Source organism: Camelus dromedarius, chromosome 11 (genome assembly GCF_036321535.1).
Source record: "Camelus dromedarius isolate mCamDro1 chromosome 11, mCamDro1.pat, whole genome shotgun sequence".
Classification (NCBI taxonomy): domain Eukaryota; kingdom Metazoa; phylum Chordata; class Mammalia; order Artiodactyla; family Camelidae; genus Camelus; species Camelus dromedarius.
In genome coordinates, this window is record NC_087446.1 from 61,347,383 (window position 1) to 61,367,848 (window position 20,466).

Sequence of the window (20,466 nt, forward strand, 5' to 3'; positions counted from 1 at the left end):
ATGCCTGGCACAGAGAAGTATTCAATAAAGACAAACTATTTGTACCCAAAGGTGATCTCTATAGTTTTCCCTAATGGCCACTTCTTTTGTGCAGCACCTCTAACCTCATTTATTACATGCACACGTACACACGCAGCATGTCTGGTGGTTAACATGCTTTTCTGACAGCATTAATCTACAAAGGCACATAGCTTTACTGGGGGGCTAATTCTAACTGTAACCAAAATTTAAAGTGAGCTTTTTTTCTCTCCTTGTCTCCATGATTTATTCATTTATTCATTCATCACACTAACGGACATGGAAAGAAAATGTTTAGCCCTGAGATAACAGTGGCTTCTTCCAAAGATGGATCCCTCTCTGTGCCTTTATTTCTCACCTTCTGACTTCTTCTGGAAAAAGATAATACTGATGTCCAGTTGGATCATGAACAAGGGTTCATTTATATTCACAAACAACCATTTTCATTCTTGAACTATTTTGTGTATTTCTGGACTTTCCTAAACTTGAATGCCTCCAGAAACACAGCAGCCCTAAAAAAGAGCTTAACCAGATTATGTAAAGAACAGGTAGAAAAACAGAATATGTTAAATTCATAGAGAAAACAGAAGACATGTGAACTGTCACCGCATATGTACAGGCTGTCAATCAACACAGAAAAAGATTCATTTTGTGTGGCCCCAGAAAGCTGAGTAAGGACCCTAGAGAGAGAAATAAGAAGAATGTAGTCACAACTGGAACTGCCTTAAAAAGAGCAGGCTGCCTCAGTGTGCACACTTAAGAGTAAACAATAGATGGTAGCAGATTGAAGATGCTGAAGAAACAACACATAAAAGCAGGAACAGATGTCCTCTAAGTCCCATGCAACTCTGTAGCCCTGCAGCATGCTAAAGGAGGTGTAAATAAGGGTGTATTATTATTCCTGACATCCAGAACCGTGCAGTACGTACAGCAATTGAAGACATGCAAACGCAACTATAATACAATGTTCAAAACAAATAAACAGATCACAAATGCAATGTTTCTAAAATTTTAGAAAAGCTTCCTCTACCTATTCAGAGGCTTCAGAGGAAATCTGAATGTGCTGTTTCAGCTCAGCTTTGAAGGTTAGAGCTAGACACTGGGAACAGCAGGAGGTTAGAGCATTTTAGGATGAAAGAAAAGCATGACCAAAGGCATGGTGGCAGGAAATAGAACGAAGATAAATGAGGCACAGGGAACAGCTCAATTTGACTCGAGGATGGTGGCCGTGGGAGATGAGCCTGGAAAAGCTTGTTGGAATTACTGGGACTGAGATGTTGGTCCTTAGACCCCGGTAACAGGAGTCACTAAAGTGTTATTAAAACGTAAGTAAGGGAGGTGTCCTTCAGTTAGAGTATCTGTGGCATGTACAGAATTAACTGGTACAATGAGGGTCAGAGGTGAGGAGACAAGTTGAAAGACTATGCCACGACTCTATAGACAGCATGTCACAAGTGCCCAAGCTCCATGCCAGCACCAGAAAAGAGGAAACTGGGGAAAGAAGCATTTTGGATGTACAACTGCCAGGTCTTAACAACTGGCTGTAAGACATAAGGCTGCGGGGAAGAGGGTCTCAAAAGCTTCTAGGTGAGAATGCTAAGACCATTAAAAGCAACAGGGGAAACAGAGGAAGGCAGACAGAGTTCCAAGGGACCACAGGGTGCTGGTGATGTCAGCAGCACAGAAGAGGGGAGCTGTCCAGCAGGAACTTGGAAAGGACTGCCAACAGCTCGTATGAAGGTCGGGGCTGAAAACAATGACCTGGGTGTTACTCCCACTGAGATGGAAGTACAGGCCAAGAGAGGATGAGCTCTGCCAGCGGGCAAAACACAGACCTAAGAACTCAAAACAGAAATTGAGGAACATATACTTGAGTGAGAGATGAAAGGAAAGCCCAAGAAGGAGCCTCAAAGGAGCAGTCAGGGAAGTAAGAGGGGCACAGGGAGCACACGGAAGCCAAGAGAGGAGTTTAAGAAGCAGCAAGTGCCAACATTGCCAAAGGCTGTTGACAGTTTGGAGCAAATGAAGATCTCGAGTCTCGGAGGTCAATTATAACCTGATTATGAGGTACTGTACAAAGAAGAACTCATTCCTTCAAATCAAAGTATTTCCACACGAAATTACTCTTTTTACCCCAGAAGAAAAAAAAAAAGAATTTGTTATGTGAAGATACGCTAATCTCAAGGATACTTTCCTAAAACATTCTCTGTTTGATCCTGTTGGCCAATAGTTTTCAACCACATCTAGTACCATTCTTACGAAAGGTATATTAAGTATTACAAAGCATTTTCAACAATGACGGCTGAGGGGAAGCTATCAGCGTGTGGAGGACCGGGGCTACAGACACTAAATGTCCTGCAGTAGAAGAGTCATTCTTACACCATGCAGAGGTGCCCAGCCAAAAATGCTAATACTGTCTCTTTTACGAAACACTGTCACGTGAAAGCACCTGTTGCATATTTGAGAAAAACTGATACAACTTCTGAAATTTTGGAGAATCAATTTTTTAAAAAGACAAATATCATTAACATAATTCATCCTTTAGAAACTTTTCAAGCAAACGCATGTCTTTTTGTTTTACCGTTTATTCATATCTAGTCTAGTTCCAAAGGAGACAGGTCTTCAAGTAAATTTCTCAGTAGGGCAACTTCTTCTTATAGTTTCTAATTCTTCTTCATATTAGTTCTAATCAGAATCTGTTAAGGGGTGTAGATGACTGAGAAGAATGCATTTCATTGTGTTACTTGGTGAGGGAACAGCCAATGTTTGAAATACAATACTTCCTAAAAAAATACCAACATTTTATACAGCTCTTTCTCTAAAAACATTTTTCTGTGTTCACTAGTCATACTCAGTATTTTCAATTGAAAATTTCTGTTTCAATGCTAAATATTACCAAACATTAATCACCAGTTTAGATCACTGAACCACACAATAGGTCAATTTTTGTGGGGCTATCCTAGCTGTAAAAACTTTGAACAAAAAGTATCTTTACAGGAGAATCTCAATGCCTTCACCTAAGTGTTTCATAAGATTTTCATGAACTCATTTGGAATTTCAAAAAATATTAATATAAAATACCCCAAGTAGGCAGATTAGGCCCCTGGGTTCATCACTGAAGGGACCAACTGAGAAAATGAAGCTTTCTCTGTCAGTTAAAAAAAAAAAAAAGATCTGTTACTCACTAAGTAATGTGATTGTTTCCCAACTCATTTCCCAAACACTATGAACCAAATAGTTCTGAGAAAACTGGACAAACAAGGATGACCTCTCAGACAATGAGTCCATTTAATGGCTTATTACGCAATCCAGCACTTTAAGCCATCTAATGAGAAACGTGGCTTTCCAAAGGGCTCCCAAAAACCTGTTACGAAGAATAGGCCAGTGATTCGTGTAACAACATAAGGCCTTAAGGCCAAATATTTAATGCCTGACAGGAGCTACCACGTATTGAGTTATTTCTATGCACATGCGCGGCCCAGTGCCAAGCAATGCGGGCCAGGGCGTAGAAATCCTCCAAAGGCCCTCACTACCCTGTCCTACCCTGTCCTCAAGGCACAGTCTGCGAGGGATTCCCTGCCAGATGTAGAGCTGTAGGCTGGAAAGGAGGTTCACTCTTTCCTTGTTTCTTCCTCCTTCCCTCCACGTCTATCTCCCTCCAGCCTTCCTTCTTTTTTTCTATAATCAAGCCCTCCACGTGCCAGGCACTGCACCCGGGAGGGAGAACACGACAGAGCCCTCGCCCCAGCCAGCTTCATGCAGCAGAAGCAGGACTACGGAGTGACTGTGACAGCCCGGCAGCCTGCCTGAGTGCCTGCCCGGCTCAGGCACTTACTCGCTGTGCAATGCGACCGTTACTTACATCTCTGTGCCTCAATTCCCCTTCTGTGATAGTGGATATTGACAGACCCACCCCACAGGACTGTGCAGGGGATGAAAGGAGTCAACAGACAGAACGCAGGCAGCACAGAGTCCGGAACACGGTGCGCATTGTAAACATGTTGTTACAGACATTATGCTCCTGGGCTTCTCCAAGTGGATTAGTTTGTCCAAAGTGCAGAAGAAAGCTGCTCCTCAGTCTCTTTTCTCAAAAAACCAGAAATCAGATCTTTGGCAAAGATATTCTTCAGGGATGCGATGTCCCGCCCTAAGAGCAAGAGAAAATCCCCCACTGTCTGTGCATACAAGATCACTCTCCAAAGGCTCCATGAGTGGGGCTGCACACCAGGTTTCTGAGGCAAGGTGCCCTTCTCAAATTTGCCTTTTAGCAGGCCCCACGAACATTTCCTACAATTGCTACACCCTTTTCAAATTATTTGGGATATATGCCTCTTCCGTGGAGAAGGAAACTGACTGAAGGCAAAGAGGACAGGAGAAAGAAGGTCCTAGATGACTAGATATGAATTTTTTGAAACTAGAATTCCAACCTCATTCATCTTGGTAACTGCAGTCCAGTGTTTGGGGTGATTTTAGGGGTTCAAAAACAGCCAGTTTATATTTTAGGTGTTTTCCATACATCTTGTTCCTCACAATAGCACCTCAGGGCAGGCATTACCAATCCCATTCTATGAATAAGAAAAACTGAAGAGGAGACTGTTAAATAATTGCTCAGCCTTACCAAAATGCAGAACTGAGCCTGAAATCTAGGTCTAACTCTAAAGGTAGTTACTTTTTTCCATGTGACTATCTCAAAAAAATGTTTGGTGAATGAATATGAAATGAGAAGCAAATGCAGGAGGCTTCTTTTATTCTAGATCCATGATCCAAGTATAGAACTCTGGATAAAGGGTATTTCTTTAGGTCTCTTTGCCCTCTTTCCCTTTAGGAGGGCTCCAGGCCAAAAATAGAAGCCAAATACTGTAAAAGAGTAAATGCACATCTAGAAATAAACTGAGCATTTACAGGAGGATGTACTAACTTGAGACACTGGAAAACAAGTGTTAAAATTTCAGATCACTTACCAGTATTGACACTGTCCCTAGGGGGGAAAGAGCAGTACAGAACTGCAAACTGGTCACGTGAATTTTGCAAAAACTAGTTTCTGACTTTATGAGTTGTTACACAACACACTGAGTTGCTTAAGGTAATCTTTCCCTTTCACTGAGATCATTCAGTTGCCTGCTGACTTAGATTGCTTTCAACGCAATGTGCTCTCTCAGAAGCAGAAAGCGGAGCCAGGGTTGCCTCACCAGGGCCAAACAAGGGTCACCTTGTTCAACCCTCATCTATTCTCTGCAGCCACCGCCCAGCTCTAATTTTTCAGCCACGCCTCTCCAAACGCACACTGAGTTCTTGTGGTTCCAATGACACAACACATACAGGCTAACGTGTCTGTGGGAAGTTTGCAGCCCTCCTGAGTTCCAGTGTGGATTTAGCCAGAAAGCACGAGATGCCAGCAAAGGGCATCTAGTGTCCACTGTTTTATGTTTTATTCCTCTCCTGCGTCCCTTATCAGGCCTGGGAACGAAGGATGATATGAAATATTAGCTTTCCTGCTACCACCATCCTGCTCTCACTCAACCCAGCCCACTCGGTCCTACTCCAGGAAGGGGAGGCTGAGGTACTTGCAGAGAAACCACTCATTTCCTCTTCTGCGGGTGTGTGTGTGTGTGTGTGTGTGAGCGCGCGTGTGTGTGTGTGTGTAATTTTAACATCAGTGACGTAGACCACAAAATTCCCTCCGCAGCCCTACTGGGAAAGTGGCCTTGGTCAAGACTGCCCTTTCCAAAGCAGTCTGCAGTCCCTTTCGCGGAAGTAAGGGACAAAACAGGGTGGAGAGAGCAGCTGCCAAGCAGCATCCGCCCAAAGAGGAGGCAGTTCGCACATCAGCCGCCTCGCCAGCCTCCCGCGCCACCTGCCCTGGCCTGGCGCCCCAGAGTGAGCCCAGGGGCCCAGGACACTCAGCGTGAGCCTGGGAGGAACAGGCCCTCCTAGACCCGGGTCAAGCCCGCGGGGCAGGCGTCCACACCTTTCCCTCTGTATCGCCCCTACCACTCTACCTGGAGACGGAGAGGGGTATTAGACCCCCTCCTGGTATTTCGTCTCCTCCTTCCAGCCCCTCCGAGTCCCGATCTTCTGCTAAAAGGCAAGATGCTCCTACACACTCTCACCACTCCCTGTCCCCAGCTTCTAGGGCACGATGCCACCCCGGGGTTAGCGGGGCCCGGGCGCGGGATGCTGATGAGAAGCGCACCAGAGACAAGCCATGCGGGAGCCTGCCGGGAGTCTGGGGGAACTAAGGAGAGGGGGGAACACCGTGCCAGCAGAGTCCCCGCGCTGAAGCCGGGAGCGTGGGCGCCTCCCGGCCGGAAGCACGCGGGGCGCTCGCAGTCCTGGACCCCTCGGGCAGCCCCCGCCCCGCTCCCACGACGCGCGTGCGCCCTGAGCACGCGCCGGGCCGCGCCCCCGCAGCTGTCGGCGCGCCCGCGATACCTGAGCTCCCCTCTGGCGGCGGCTTCGGGGTTTTTTCGTCTATATAAGGGCTTGAGGGCAAATTCTGCGCTGACGCGCGTGTCACAGGTTAGCCACTATTTTTACACACGCGTGCGGTTCCCCGGGCAGCTCGGGTGACACGCGCGCGCTCGCTCTCCTCTCCGCCGGCGCCCCCTCGCCCTCGTCCTCCTTTCTTCCCGGGGAGTAACTTACTTTCCGCGGTCCCTGGCCCCGGGTAGGCGCTGTGGCGAGCCGTTTCCCGCCGCCGCCGCCGCCGGTTCGCCTCGCTGTTACCGGGTGAATGGAATTATTTATTTATTTATGTCCCCTCCGAGTCCTCGCCCGCCGCAGCCGGAGGAGGAGGTGGCGGCGGGCGGCGGCGGGGGGGCGGCGGCGCGGCGGCTGAGCGCCCTCGTGGTGCCCCGGGGCACGCGCCGCGCCGCGGCGGGAGGGAGGCGGGTGGGGAGGGCGGGGAGGGCGCGCTGGGGGAAGGCGGGGGCCGGGCCCGCGGCTTTCGGGGAGCGCGGGGGCCAGCCGCCGCCCGGAGACTCCGGGAGGACTGAGCATGCTCGGAGCGGCTGTGCAGGCGGTGGACACTTCATGGCTGAGGCGCTCCACTTAAGATTTTAGCTTTGACCCAGGGAGTAAGCCCCAAGTGGGCTGGGGAGAGCTGATGGCTCGCGGTCGGTCGGGACACGCTTTTCCCGAAGTTACTTTGGCGCCTAATGTGGGAGCCAGGTGTAGGGCGGCTCTGTTTAGATACCCCAGGGAGTGGGCAACCTGCACACACAGGAGAGGAAGCTGGCCGAAGGCGGGAATCCAGCACAGTCTCACTGTGAGCTTGGAGGCAAACTCTTGGGCCATTTCCCAGGGGAGATCTTTTTGAGGGGGCGTCGGGGGAGGAGCGATGGCAGTGTTGGAGATTAGGCTCGTGAACCAAGTCACTCTAAGGGGAAAACAAAATTGACCCCGTGGGTGGAGAAGCACAGGAAGTAGCACAAGAAGAACTTGAAAACAGAAAAGAAAGAAAAATCATTTGTAAATGATTCATTTTTAGTTTCTCAAATTATTTAATTCTTCAAAATAGGATATAGTTATTTGAAAATCCGGAGTGCTAGGGATAATAGTAATTCCAGTCTCAGTTTGGTTTCTTCTATCTTTATTTACCCCTGTCCCGTCTGGAATACGTTTTGGGTGGGGAGTTGGAAAGAGGAAGGCCTGGAAACGAACCTGTGTATTAAGTTCCTTTAAAGTTTTTAAAGTTGAAGTAGTACTTAGAGGAAAACAATCCCGAAGAATAAACGTGGGCTTGGGTTTGTGAATTCATACTGCAGGTTTTCTGTCAGTTTGACTGAACCTCCCCATTCTGCTCCCCAAAGTGAAAGGGTAAAATGTTACATCACTCTTAGATAAAAATATAACTTCCTAGAAGCTTCTCTTGTTTATTCTAGAAATTAAATAATTTCTAAGAAGCCAAGATAATTTAGTTGAAATAAGTAGAGTTTTGAATCCCCAGGGACAAAGAATCAAGATGGCGATATGGTAGTCATAATAATAATAATTACTTAATTATTAAGTGCTTATCATTGTCAGGCACTGTTCTAAGTATGTGGATTATCTCAGTTAATACAATAATCCTATTAGATTATTCACATTTTACCAATTTGGAAACAAGTCATTTGGCTAAATTCTCATCACCTTACTTCTGCCTCAGCTAGTCTGTAGGCTTGAGCAAAACTTGAATTTTAGTTTCTGCAGTTACAAAATAGAAATAATATCATTCTTTTATTGCAGTCAGAAGATTTAGATGAGATGATATATGTGAAGTGGATGGTAGATTAATATGAGACAAATAGGTAGTGGCTCTCATTAGCAACTTCAAAAAGTTTGGAAGACAGCATTACAGAGGGGGTTAGTTTGGAGACTAAGGAACTAAGGCGGAAATCTCAGAAATGACTTTAAATGTGTTTTAAGTTTAAAATGTGTAAACTGATACCTGTACAAGATATAATAGACATTTGATAATGATGGTATGTCTGGCAGTGACTATAAACACTTCATTTTCATTATAAAACAAGTATGTTAAATTTTAAAAAGAAATGTTAAGATACACATCTCAAGGTCATGTTCTTGAGTGTTTTCTACTGATGTTTTTCAGTTTCCTTCCTAATTTTTATTTTCTTTCAAAGAACAGAGGGAAAGGGCATATATTTCCTGAATTTTGGTCCAATTCTCCTTTTTCCTTCTCTTTGATTTTTCTTTTCTGTCCTCTAGTCCTGTATTTTTCACAGCCCCATACTCTTGCCTACTTAATCTATTGCCAAACTCCTAAACATTACTACCCAGAGCATTATATCTTAACCGTACCAAGTTTTCTTTTTAAGTCTTGTTTTTCCAACAGTTAAAACCCTGGATCCAATTTATCTACTGCCCCAGTGTTAGTATTTGGGTGTCCGTTTCCAGACTGCCTTGTTGCTGTGGCTGGGCGTGCTGTGTAAATGTTTGGTTGGCTTAGAGAGAAATCTGAGAAGAGAATTAGGTGGGGATAAGTGTAGTTAATTTCTTCTATGACTTATAGTCTTAATATTCTTCAGAAATTGAGAAAAATACAATTTAAAGGAAAAACAAATCATATGATTAGAATTTGAAATGTTTTTGATAAAATTTCTGCCTTGATTTCTATTCATAAGGCAAAAAGTAACAATGGGAGAAACAAAGGAGACCGATATAGTCAATATTCCAGCAACTCACGTTCCACAAATAAGTAACTTAGTGAATACATGCATAATGTATAAACTAATAAAACCCAAACTTCTTACACTGCATACCCGCAGCCCCATATCCCAGGTTCTCTGCCCCTTCATTCTTCAGCCGCGCCATGTCTTCTCCCATTTTTCTGTCTTTTCTCACTCCCCACCCTCTGTTTCATATCAAACTTGTCCAGGCCATCTTTTCCGTTTAAGGCCTAGCCTGTATGACATTACCTCTGTAACATTTCAAAGATTCTTTCAATAAGAATTAATTCCCATCATCCTCTGTGCTCTTTTGCATAGAATGTGGTATATGCCTATATTGGAGGCATTTTCATGTGCTTCACAGTATGGGTGTATTATAATTTTTTTTCTGTCTTCTCCTTTTTTTTAAGCTGTTGGAGTGTAGTGATGACATTGTACTCATCTCTGTAAGCTTCCAGCATCCAGCACAAATTCCTGCGGTTAGAAGGTAATCAATAATGCTTGCCAAATGGAGGAAAGAGATGATAGTGTGATTTTAGGTAACAGATATGTGGCAGAGGCTTTGGTGCTAACAGCATCCATGACACTACATTTCCTGACTTCTCTTAAGGTTATATTGGGGCCATGTGACTGGTCCTAACTGATAGAATATGAATGAAAGCAACTTGTGTCATTTCTGGGTAAAGGGCATTAAGAGTCAGTACGGACCCTCCATTCCTGCTTTCCCTCCCCCAACAGCCTCATATTTCAGGTGAAGTCACTGCAAGTTAAGGAAAAGCTGCTTAACTTGCACGGGACTCTGCCTGAGCAAGAAACCATTGCTGTGCTTAGCCACTGAGATTTCAGGATTTAATTGTCAGCAGAACATAGCCTAGCTCATTCCAGCCAATACAAGATGCTACTCAAACAGGTTATAAATCACAGTGGTGTAAACATCCAAAGAAACACTGAGCTTATGAGAATGCTCTAATGTATTCTTAGAACTAAAAGTATATATTCTCGCAATCCCGCATTGATATGTAACGGCCTTTTCATGGCAAGGCGCTATGAGCCCAAAGCAGGTGTGTGTGTTAACTTCACACAATAGAGCAGTTTTAACTAAGGACACAGACCTAATGCCCCAATATACCCCTCAGCCTGAGTGAGAACGAGAAGTGCATCCTGCCTTCCTGTGTCAGCATCATGTGACTGCGATTGAAGCTGGCTGGCAGCTGCGACTGTGATCGTTCTGACCTGGTTTCATGCAACATACAAAATATAAAAGACATCATGCCACTGTTTCTAGATTTATATCTTGAGTGCATCCATAAAGGCTGCTTTGGAAATTTCTTCTATGGAAGCTTCCCATAGAATTGTGGAGAATGCAAATCTAGTCTCAGTGTACAAGGAATCAAAAAGGAAAAACCAATCATGTTGGACATGACTGTGAGGTGTGCATCTCAATAACTATACAAGAGCCCCAAGAGGTCTTTTGTCAAAATAAATGACTCTTGGGGCTCTAGAAATCTCTCAGTGGATTCTGCATTTAAACTCTTGTCCATTGGTATTTTTCTAATTTTACAATTTATTTAATGTTATCCATAAAGTAAGGTTAATGGATCGATTCTAATTATAAACCTAATTATAGATGCCTTCATCTGAATATGCTAATTATTCTGAAAGCATATAAAGTTAAAAACTTGCATTAAAAGTTTTTATAGTAAACTATAAACTTTCCTGGCAGGGATCTTGTAAATAATGGCTTAATTTAATTTTTAATGGTTTTTATTAAATGAATGAATGATGACTGAATACAGTGCTAAGGAACCTAAGGTTTCAGTGCCTTTCCCTGTGCACGTGGTCTTAGGTGGGCCACTTACCTTCACTTTTTAGAACTCTTGTGGTACTTTGAAGCACTCCAAGGGTGCAAAGATACAAATGATACAGGAAAAAGAATGTGGGGCAAGAGGATGGCCATGTTCCAGGCCTTGGTTGAGTCCCTGGGATGCAACGTGCCAAGTGTGGGTCCTTGGCTTCGTGCAGGAAAGAACGCAAGAGTGAGCCACAGTTGAGTAAAGATAGATGTATTCAGAAAGATACACACTCCATTGAGTGCAGTCTGTTTAAGGAGGTAAGAAAAAGACCAAGAGGTATAGGGATTGGGTGTTCAATAGACACACACTCCATACAAGGGGTGCGGGCCGACTCAGAAGGGAGAGTGGCCACGAAGTGTGGGGGTTGTTAGTTTTTATAGGCTTGGTAACTTCGTATGCCAACAAGTGGGAGAATTATTCCAACTACTTTGGGGAAAGGGCCGGGATTCCCACTTTTGAGCTCTTGCGGTTAGCCTCGGAACTCTCATGGCACCTGTGGGAGTGTCATTTACCATGCTGACATATTATAATGAGTGTATAATGAGGCTCAAGGTCTACTGGGAGTTGAGTCTGCCTCCACCTTGGTGTTAATTGCTGTGTCATTCTTTGGCTGTGCCCTGCCCCCTTCCTTTCTGTCTCACGCAGAGATTACGCATACTCCTGACAAATGAACAAGTATTTATGCATGTTGAGGTTTTTTTCTTTTCTAATTAGCCACAAAAAAAAAAAAAAAAAGTTGACTTTAAATATTTTGGAGAGTAGTTTTGATCAAGATTTATAAGAATGCAGCCAGAAAGTTACCTGCTTAACTTGTAACCTTGTCTAACTTGCCCTGTGCCTGGAATGTTGAAGGGTTAGTCATTGTTTGTATTTACACAATGCCTCCTCGGTCACAAGAGAGTTTCATGCTAAAATACTGCCAGCCACCTGCTTCTCAGTAAACTAGATTTTCAGCTGCTCTTACTTTGTTTTATGTACCTAAAGGCAAAGCCACCATGCTGTTTTTCCATTCTGAAGCTCTTTTCTTTTTTTTTTCCTGCTTTCTATTTGCCAGGAATTGATTCAAATTCCTTATCTATTTTTGTGCTGTTTCGCTATATAATTCTAATTGATTTCCTAACGTTGGTACATTTTTCTGGGAGTTCGCTAATTGTGATCTTGAATTATTACTTGTTATAAATTTCTTCCCAAGAAATAATCTGGATGAGATTTGTTACGTAAGATGTAATGTAGGTTTTGAGTCCAAATGTTTGAATAGAATGTGCCTCTGTCCTTTAGCTCTGTGATTAAGGCTGAGAACTAACAATGTTGGTGGTCACCTGAAGTTTACCGATTTTTTTTTCCCTTGGTTCACCAGAATTTCATTTCTTAGTGTAGGTCCTGAATCGTGGAATTCAGTCTCTGTGAGTTTTATTCCTTAGATGTATTTATTGAGCAACTGCTACATGACAGGCAACGTGAGAAGCTTTTTAGATACAAGTAGTGGTTCTCTGAAGCAAATGATACACTATTTCTTTAATTTTCAGACTTATTATGATCCTAATGCTATGATTTCACCCACCCCATAATTCTGTTTGCACGTATATACCCATCAGAGTATAAATATTGGGATAATGGTTTTCTTGAATGATGTTCCCTGTAAGTTTTTTTCAACATGAACTGGAATAGACTATCCTAGTCATTGAGTTGAAGGGTTATCCAGAGATTCAGAAACATTTTTCAAAAGAGACATGTAGAGTTTTTGCTCAGCAGACTTTCTGAAGAATGAGCTTTTTTTCATGATGCCAAAGACTCAAACAAAACTTGTGGATTTCTTTGTCAATATACCAGCTTTATTTTAAATAAACTTTATTGACATATAACTCACATTAAAAATGCATGCCTTTTAAGTGTACATAGTTTGATGGATTTTGACAGATTTGTGTACCCATTTAATCACCACCCTATCCAGATATAGAGCATTTCCATCATCCCAGAAAGTTCTGCCATACCATTTTTATTCAGTCTCCCCTGCACCCCAGGCAATTGCTAATCTGGTTTTTATCGTCATAGACTACATGGTTTTCCCTACTTTAAAATGTTAGATAAATAGAGTGACATAATATGTACTGTTTTGTACTTGGCTCTTACATTCTGCATATTTGTCTTTAATTCATCCATGTAGTTGTGTGTACATATTAGCAGTTTTTTCCTTTCCTTCTTGGGCGGTATTCTATTGTGTGGAAATGCCACATTTTTTTTTTTATCAATTCACGTGTGGATGGATATTTGGATTATTTTTATTATTTACTTCTTTTTTTTTTTTTAGCAAATTACGAAATTTATTTTCTCATGTCTCTTTACAAAGCTTTTATACTTACTAAAATTATGGAGTGGAAACCCAAATTTTTTTTAACATCTTTTTTTATTGAGTAATAGTCATGTTGTGTCAAATTCCAGTGTAGAGCACAATTTTTCAGTTATACATGAACATATGTATATTCATTGTCACATTTTCTTTTTCGCTGTGCGCTACCACCAGATCTTGTATATATTTCCCTGTGCTATACAGTATAATCTAGTTTATCTATTCTACATTTTAAAATCCCAGTCTGTCTCTTCCCATCCCTTGCCCCCTTGGCAACCACAAGTTTGTGTTCTATGTCTGTGAGTCTGTTTCTGGTTTGTGTTTATATTCTTGTTTTGTTTTGTTCTGTGTTTTAGATTCCACATATGAGTGATCTCATATGGTATTTTTCTTTCTCTTTCTGGCTTACTTCACTTAGAATGACATTCTCCGGGAACATCCATGTTGCTGCAAATGGCTCTATGTTGTCGGTTTTTCTGGTTGAATAGTATTCCATTGTATAAATATACCACCTCTTCTTTATCCAGTCACCTGTCGATGGACATTTAGGCTGTTTCCATGTCTTGGCCATTGTAAATAGTGCTGCTCTGAACACTGGGGTGCAGGTGGGAAGACTGGAACACAGGGTTCCAATACATTTGGGTGCTTCTTCAATCACATGTCTGGTTCCTGGGCTGGGATGACTCAAAGGGTAGGTTCTCCTGGGCCTCCGTGTTGAAGCACTGAAACATGGCTTCTCCTTAAAGCTTGGGATTCTTAGCGTATGAGGGCTGTGTTCCTAAAGGCAAGACTACTGAGAGCTCGCCTTCCAAAATCCAGGTGGAAGTTCACCTAAATGCAAAAGTTATTCAGTGTCTCTTCCATTCTGTTCTACTAGTAACTAGCAAGTCAGAAGTCAGTATTCGTTTTCTATTGCTGCCGTCATCAGGAACTTCACAGCCTACAAACAGTACAAAGTTATGAACACATGGTTCTGTAAGTCAGGAATCCAAGTGGGTTTGACTAGTTCCTTTGTTCTGGGTCTCACAAACTGGGGAGAATTTTGTTTCTAGGCTCATGCATGTTGCTTGCAAAATTGAGGTCCTTGCAATTCCCTAGGTGGCTGTCAGCTTCTGAAGGTCACCTCTATTCCTGGTAACATTGCTCCTTCATCTTCAAAAGGCAACAGTGCCTGGAGTCTTTCTCATGCTTTGAATCTCTCTGACTTCCTCTTCATTGCATCTCTTCACTAGCCACAAGCTGGAGAAAGTTCTCTGCTTTTAATGGTTCATGTGATTAGGTTGGTCCTACTGGGATCACCTCCATATTTTAAGGCTCATAACCTTACTTACATCTGCAAAGTCCCTTTTGCCCTGTGAACAACATATTATATTCACAGCTGTAGGGCAGAGCGTAAATATCTTTGGGAAGGCATTCTACCTACCACATAAGAGAAGAGGAATTTGACTCCACCTTCAGAGGGGGAACAGCAAGGATGCATTTTTGGAAAGGACACGGGAGGGGAGGTGTTATTGCAGCCATTCTGGGAAAACACAGTCTGCCACACTTTCCTCCTCTTTTTCTCTATCACTTTCTCCAGTTGGAAACTAGTAAAAGAATTCTAATAGAAAATTGCTAAACAGTAGATGGACCTGCTTATAGTTTTCCTTAGGAAAACCAGGTCTGATACAGAGGGAAAGAGCTAAGCAATTTGCTGTTGGTGTCTTGCTTTTGTTTTGTTTAGTTTTGCTGCTGCCTTTGAAAACGTAATTCCACATGGTAGACACAGTTTCTTAGATCCCAGATGCAGCCCAGATGCAGAGTGCGTGATTAGCAGGAAACCTTCACGTGTCAGCAACTTCACGGTCTGCCTTAGCTGCAGGAAGTCACATTGTCTGATGTCACCTCCTGTTTGGGGTAGCCTGCATCTGGTGACCGAGTATCGCAGATGTACAAAAACCCAGTCATTTTGGCCCAATGTGAGATACCTTTTGGGGGCATGTTGCTCCGGAGATCTCCCCTGGTTTATGTCACAGTTTGATTTATTCTTCTGCCTAATTCTGCTAACTCCCCTTCCCCTTCTTAAGTGTTGATATCCAACAAGTATGTTGCACCCCAGACTTCTCAGGATCTGCTTTTTTTTTTTTCTCAGAGGTAATCCAATCTTTGAAAGTTGGTGCCAGAAAGGGTCTGAGAAAGCAGGTGTAACTATAGACTTTTAGAGCTGCCTTCATCATAATCTGGCTGACTGTGAGGACCCCCAGCACAGACAGCTTCTGGAACAATGTGTTGGTTCATTTGTTAAAACTTTTCAGCAGTTTTGGGAGGCATATGGAAGGCACGCCCCAGTGACAGCAAGCAAGCATCAGATTATTTAGATGTATGGAGTGAATACTGTCTTAAGGATTATGGGACTGTACCCCACAGCAGTTACAAGACTTGGCCATGGAGCTGGAAGAGTACTTGTGTGACTGGATCCTAAAGAGGCTTAATCAAGGGGGTCAAAACTTAAAATTAGATAGGAAGGAGTTGATTGTCTTGGCAGTGCTTTCTCATGACACAGAATTTAACACACTGGCAACTACCCCCAGGAGATGATGTGAACTCTCTGCTAGAAAGGCTTCTAGGAAAAACAGAAAAAGCAACAGTCCACAATGAGTATGTTAGTCAGGATTGTGAGAGAAGCATACACACACACACACACACACACACACACATCTCATATGTTTGACGTTTAAAAAGCTCTTTCACAGCAACTTCTAGACTAGTGTTTGATCAAACAACTGTCTACCATAGCCCAGCCATGTTGACGCATAAAATCAACCATCATGATGAGCAAAGTTGAAGATCCAGAATTTCCGTGGCAGATGGTGAATGAAGTTGCTGAAAGCTCAGGGAAGTGGCTGTGCAGAAATGTGTATAGTGTGCGCATGCAGAAGACTTACCAGTTATTAAATTCTGTAGGGAGGCCCTCCCAGCCAAGGATTTAGCAAAGCCATAAGGAACGTGCTGCTGAGAAGGGCATTAGTATGACTAGAATGTTCAGGGGTGGCTCTCCTCTGTAGTTTAGGCAAGACTGTTAAAGAACTTGGCTCACTCTTAACAATGGGGCGAATAAGATCTCAAAAAAATATAATTCAGGTGACAGTGTTTAACTGCCAAAAATCAGGATACTGCGATTCTTGGAATGACTAGTAAGCTTGGTCTGGCATCCTGGAGGGCTCGTCCACAGAAAACTATTAAGATGATTCATAGAGCATGACATACAAAAGGAGATAATAGGTGGATAGCTGACAAGGGCATGGCTCATCTTGAACCAGCAGAAGAAGTCAAAGTGGGGGTCCCTGGGTGGGGAGGTAGAGAGAAGTCAATCCATAAAAAAAAATCACAAATCTTTGCCCTGTTTTCAGATCTGAGTCGGTTTTCAGAGTGCAGAGGTGGCTGGTTCCTAGTGGAGACAACCCTGCAACACAATGACAATTATATTTGAATGATTCCTCTGGTCTTTCCCCCTAAGGACTCCCCAGCCATTTCATGGGAAGAGGGGAAAACCTAAATACTATGCTGACTGAAAGGCAGACTGAATGAGTGGACATTGACAACTAAAGACCCAAAGTATCATCACGCCCCTTCCTAGAGTTTGAGCATACGGGCTCCAGATAATAAATGGAGTATTGTTGAGACCCAGCTTACAGTGAGTTAATGGATCCATTCAGCGGTTGTTTCTGATGGAAGATTTTAACACTGGACAGTTGGAGCAACCCCATGTTGGATCCTTGGTCTCTGAGGTAAACAGAAGATCACAACTGAGTATCAATTGTACCTTCAAGAACAATGTCGGGGCCGTCACTTGTCTCACTGACCTCCCATTTCTGAGTCCCCTCAGGAGAGAGACCCACCAGAATGCTGCTGCACCGGGAGCTGCTGCCTGAACATATATGGAGAAGTAGATGCCAGTGGTGCAAAGGGCGAACTGTGACAGATTTGAAAATTCACCACCCAGATGCCCTTCAAAGACCAACCTGCCACAGGGTTGCTGCCTGCAGACAGCTTCCCAGTGCCGGCTCCCGCGGAGTCTGCCTCACCTGACCTGGAGGCTGAGCAAGGCGGGGGTGGAAGGGCCGGGCCATTTTGCCCCACTGCTGGACACATTAGGCAGCCTGGGGTTGATGCACCTACCTATTTACTGTCACAATTGGTTAAAGAAAGATCAGTACATGTCCATGGGGACCACCAGTGTTCTCTCCAGAGCTCCACACTGAGTTGGCCAAGGTTTGGTTGGATCCATCACCACTGGATTACTTTTACCGCCCAAACTTGCTTATTTTCCTTCCTCTTCTGTAATGAACGCCTTGCTCACTAAGTGCAGGAGTGTGTGTTTCTGGAGAACCCAACCCATGACATACCGGTTTATAAAGGTGACCCGGGAACAGCCTCATTTTAGCTCTGCCTTCAGGATCCACATTCAAAACACAGAACTATATGAAATTCCTGCATGTGAAGAATACACAGGCTGAACAAGACAGGAATAAGAAAAAATCAGGTTAATATGCAATTTCCCACCCCCTTTGTCTTTTTAAACTTTGGTCATCTCTTTTTTTTTTTTAATTTTTTTATTGAGTTATAGTCATTTTACAACGTTGTATCAAATTCCAGTGTAGAGCACAATTTTTCAGTCATACATGAACATACATATATTCATTGTCAGATTTTTTTTTTTTGCTGTGAGCTACCACAAGATCTTGTATACATTTCCCTGTGCTATACAGTATAATCTTGTTTATCTGTTCTACACATGCCTGTCAGTATCTGCAAATTTTGAATTTCCAGTCTATCCCTTAACTCTGGGCATCTCTGAATCCACATGCTATAATTGAAAATAATTGTGGCTGAAATCACTCACATGCTTTTTTTTTTTTTTTTTTTTTTTTTTTTTTTTTTTACTTCTGTTAGGCTGCTCATCTTTCTAAGTTAATCATGTTTGCTTTTAATATTTTTTATTCAGGTTTAATGAGGTATAATTTATCTCCAAGGAAATTCACCCTTTTAGGTGAATAGTCTTATGAATTTTGACAAATGCATACAGTCCTGTAACTCCCACCAGAATCAAGTCATCAATCCACTCCTTCTACTCATGGTTCCTGGCGACCACTCACTTGGTTTTTTGTTTCGCACTTTTTAACTGTTTTTTTTTTTTTTTTTTTTTTAACTCTGCAGCTTTTTTTCTTTCTCTTTGACACTTTACCTGCCTTCACCATCATGGCCGGTATTTTAGGCTGATTCCAGTTTAGTGACAACAGGGCAGGCCCTCAGGAAATGGCTCCCTTGCATCTTCTGGAGCATCTCATGCTCACCTGAGGGGCATTTCTGCTGCTGTGTGACATGATGTGTTAATCCCGCTTCCACACTGCCTGGCTCCGGGGCTTAATCTTCTGCCTTTTCCAATCAGTCAAGCTAGTGCCTTCTTTCTCAGAGTTCATTGCTTTCAGGTTCTCAGAGAGTCCCTGCTTGAACTGAGCAATCACATAGAGGCTCCAGGACTTATGAAATCAAATGAGTTTACGTTTCAACTCTAGCGACTCCGAGTGTATCGCCTTTCTTCCTCTAAGTTTCAGACTTAAACGGCTTACTGCTTCATTGAATTGTAAGTCCATTTAACAGGAAACACCCTTACTGCTAGAACCCAAGTTTAAGAATTATAAAGGATAAAAAGTTTGTTTTTAGAGAATAGAAACTAATCCTAATTAAAGACTTCATCAGGTCTGATTTAAGATACACCTGGATGATTAAAATACTCTTCTGATTTCCCTATCTCGAATATTATTCCTTCAGCATTTTATCCTTTGCAAAGGCATCAGAATTCTCTCTCTTCCTGCTAAAATCTTCTGTTGAAAGTGAAGGATGAAAAAGAGAAAGTTAAAGAGAAACCACGGATGGCCTGAGTGACCTTTAAAATAGTCTGCTGATTCCCTTACAGCAATGCCTCTGTTCCTCACCCAGTGTAATACAAAAGCTTTTCTTTAGGGAAGCCCTTTCAAGAAAAAAATGTAGGCGTACAATGTTTGCAATTCCATTATAGCAACAATTTGTAGTTCGTATATTTTCCCATCCAGCTAGAAATAAATATAGTAGTAGAGTGTTACTTGGAGATTAGGGAAGTCATATGTTCTTGTACCTTTCCATAGTCTGAGAAAAGAAATTCAAGTATGCAATACTATTTGCCTTATTGAGTCATAACATCCTTCATTAAGTGTTTCTGCAGAAGAATCCAAGGAGGGCAATCTACAAAGCCTATAATTCAGGGCTCGATGAAAATAATTATCTGCTACTATTTCATAGAAAACATCTGGCTTTCTTGTTGCTACTTAGAACAATAAGCAGCTCATAAACCCATTCATTCTCAGTCCCAATTGGTTTCATTTGAACAATTATGCTTAATATTTCTTACTTTCATTTTCTAAATTACAAATATAATTAGCCTCAATCTTAAGTTTTGATTTATTATTCATTTTACAGATGGGGAATGTTGCAATATTCTGGGTAAATTTTCAAACAAAGCTGCCCCTTTGTCTTTTCCTATCTGACAGTGTCTCATGGACGTCATTTTTATATTCACAGGAACTAAACTCCTGGGTAGTAGTTGACAGCTGTTCCTTACAAGTTACGTCTTGAATGGATGACTAATGAATATATCTGAAAGTAGAAATACTTGATTGCAATTATATTTTAAGGCTCTTCTCCTGTGGCTTTAAATAGATAGGGCCTCTTCTATGCTCTTTACCAGCCAGATCCATATGTAATCTCAAAAACAGAATCAATAATTCAGCAAATACCTATTGAGGGTTTATGTACAACAAAAATGGAAACAATAGATATTTTATGAGAGCTCACTGTGTATCAGGAACTGTGTTAAAAGGTTTATGTACAATAGTTAATCTTCATAACAAACACAAGGGAAAGGCTTTTACTCCATTTTGCAAGTAAAGGGACTGAAGCATATAAATCTTAGGACGGTGTTCAAGTCACGCAGCAACTCAGTAGCATCCAATCTACCCAGGTCTGTCGGGTCCTAGGGTTTGTGCTTTATCCAATGTGCTATATA

The 20,466-nt window shown here is 42.6% G+C and overlaps 1 protein-coding gene across 3 annotated transcripts in view; it reads right to left on the reverse strand.

Annotated features, from left to right (window-relative positions):
• Positions 1-6,804, reverse strand: part of SLC16A7 (solute carrier family 16 member 7) — a 143,927-nt gene extending 137,123 nt beyond the window's left edge. For 2 of the 3 annotated variants that reach the window (XM_031462343.2, XM_031462342.2), the window contains exon 1: positions 6,664-6,804. The gene's annotated coding sequence lies outside the window, so the exon portion shown is untranslated. Of the gene's footprint in view, positions 1-6,450; positions 6,630-6,663 lie in introns of those variants that run through there. The other variant, XM_031462345.2, reaches the window with a different exon arrangement.
• Between the last annotated feature and the right edge of the window lie 13,662 nt (positions 6,805-20,466).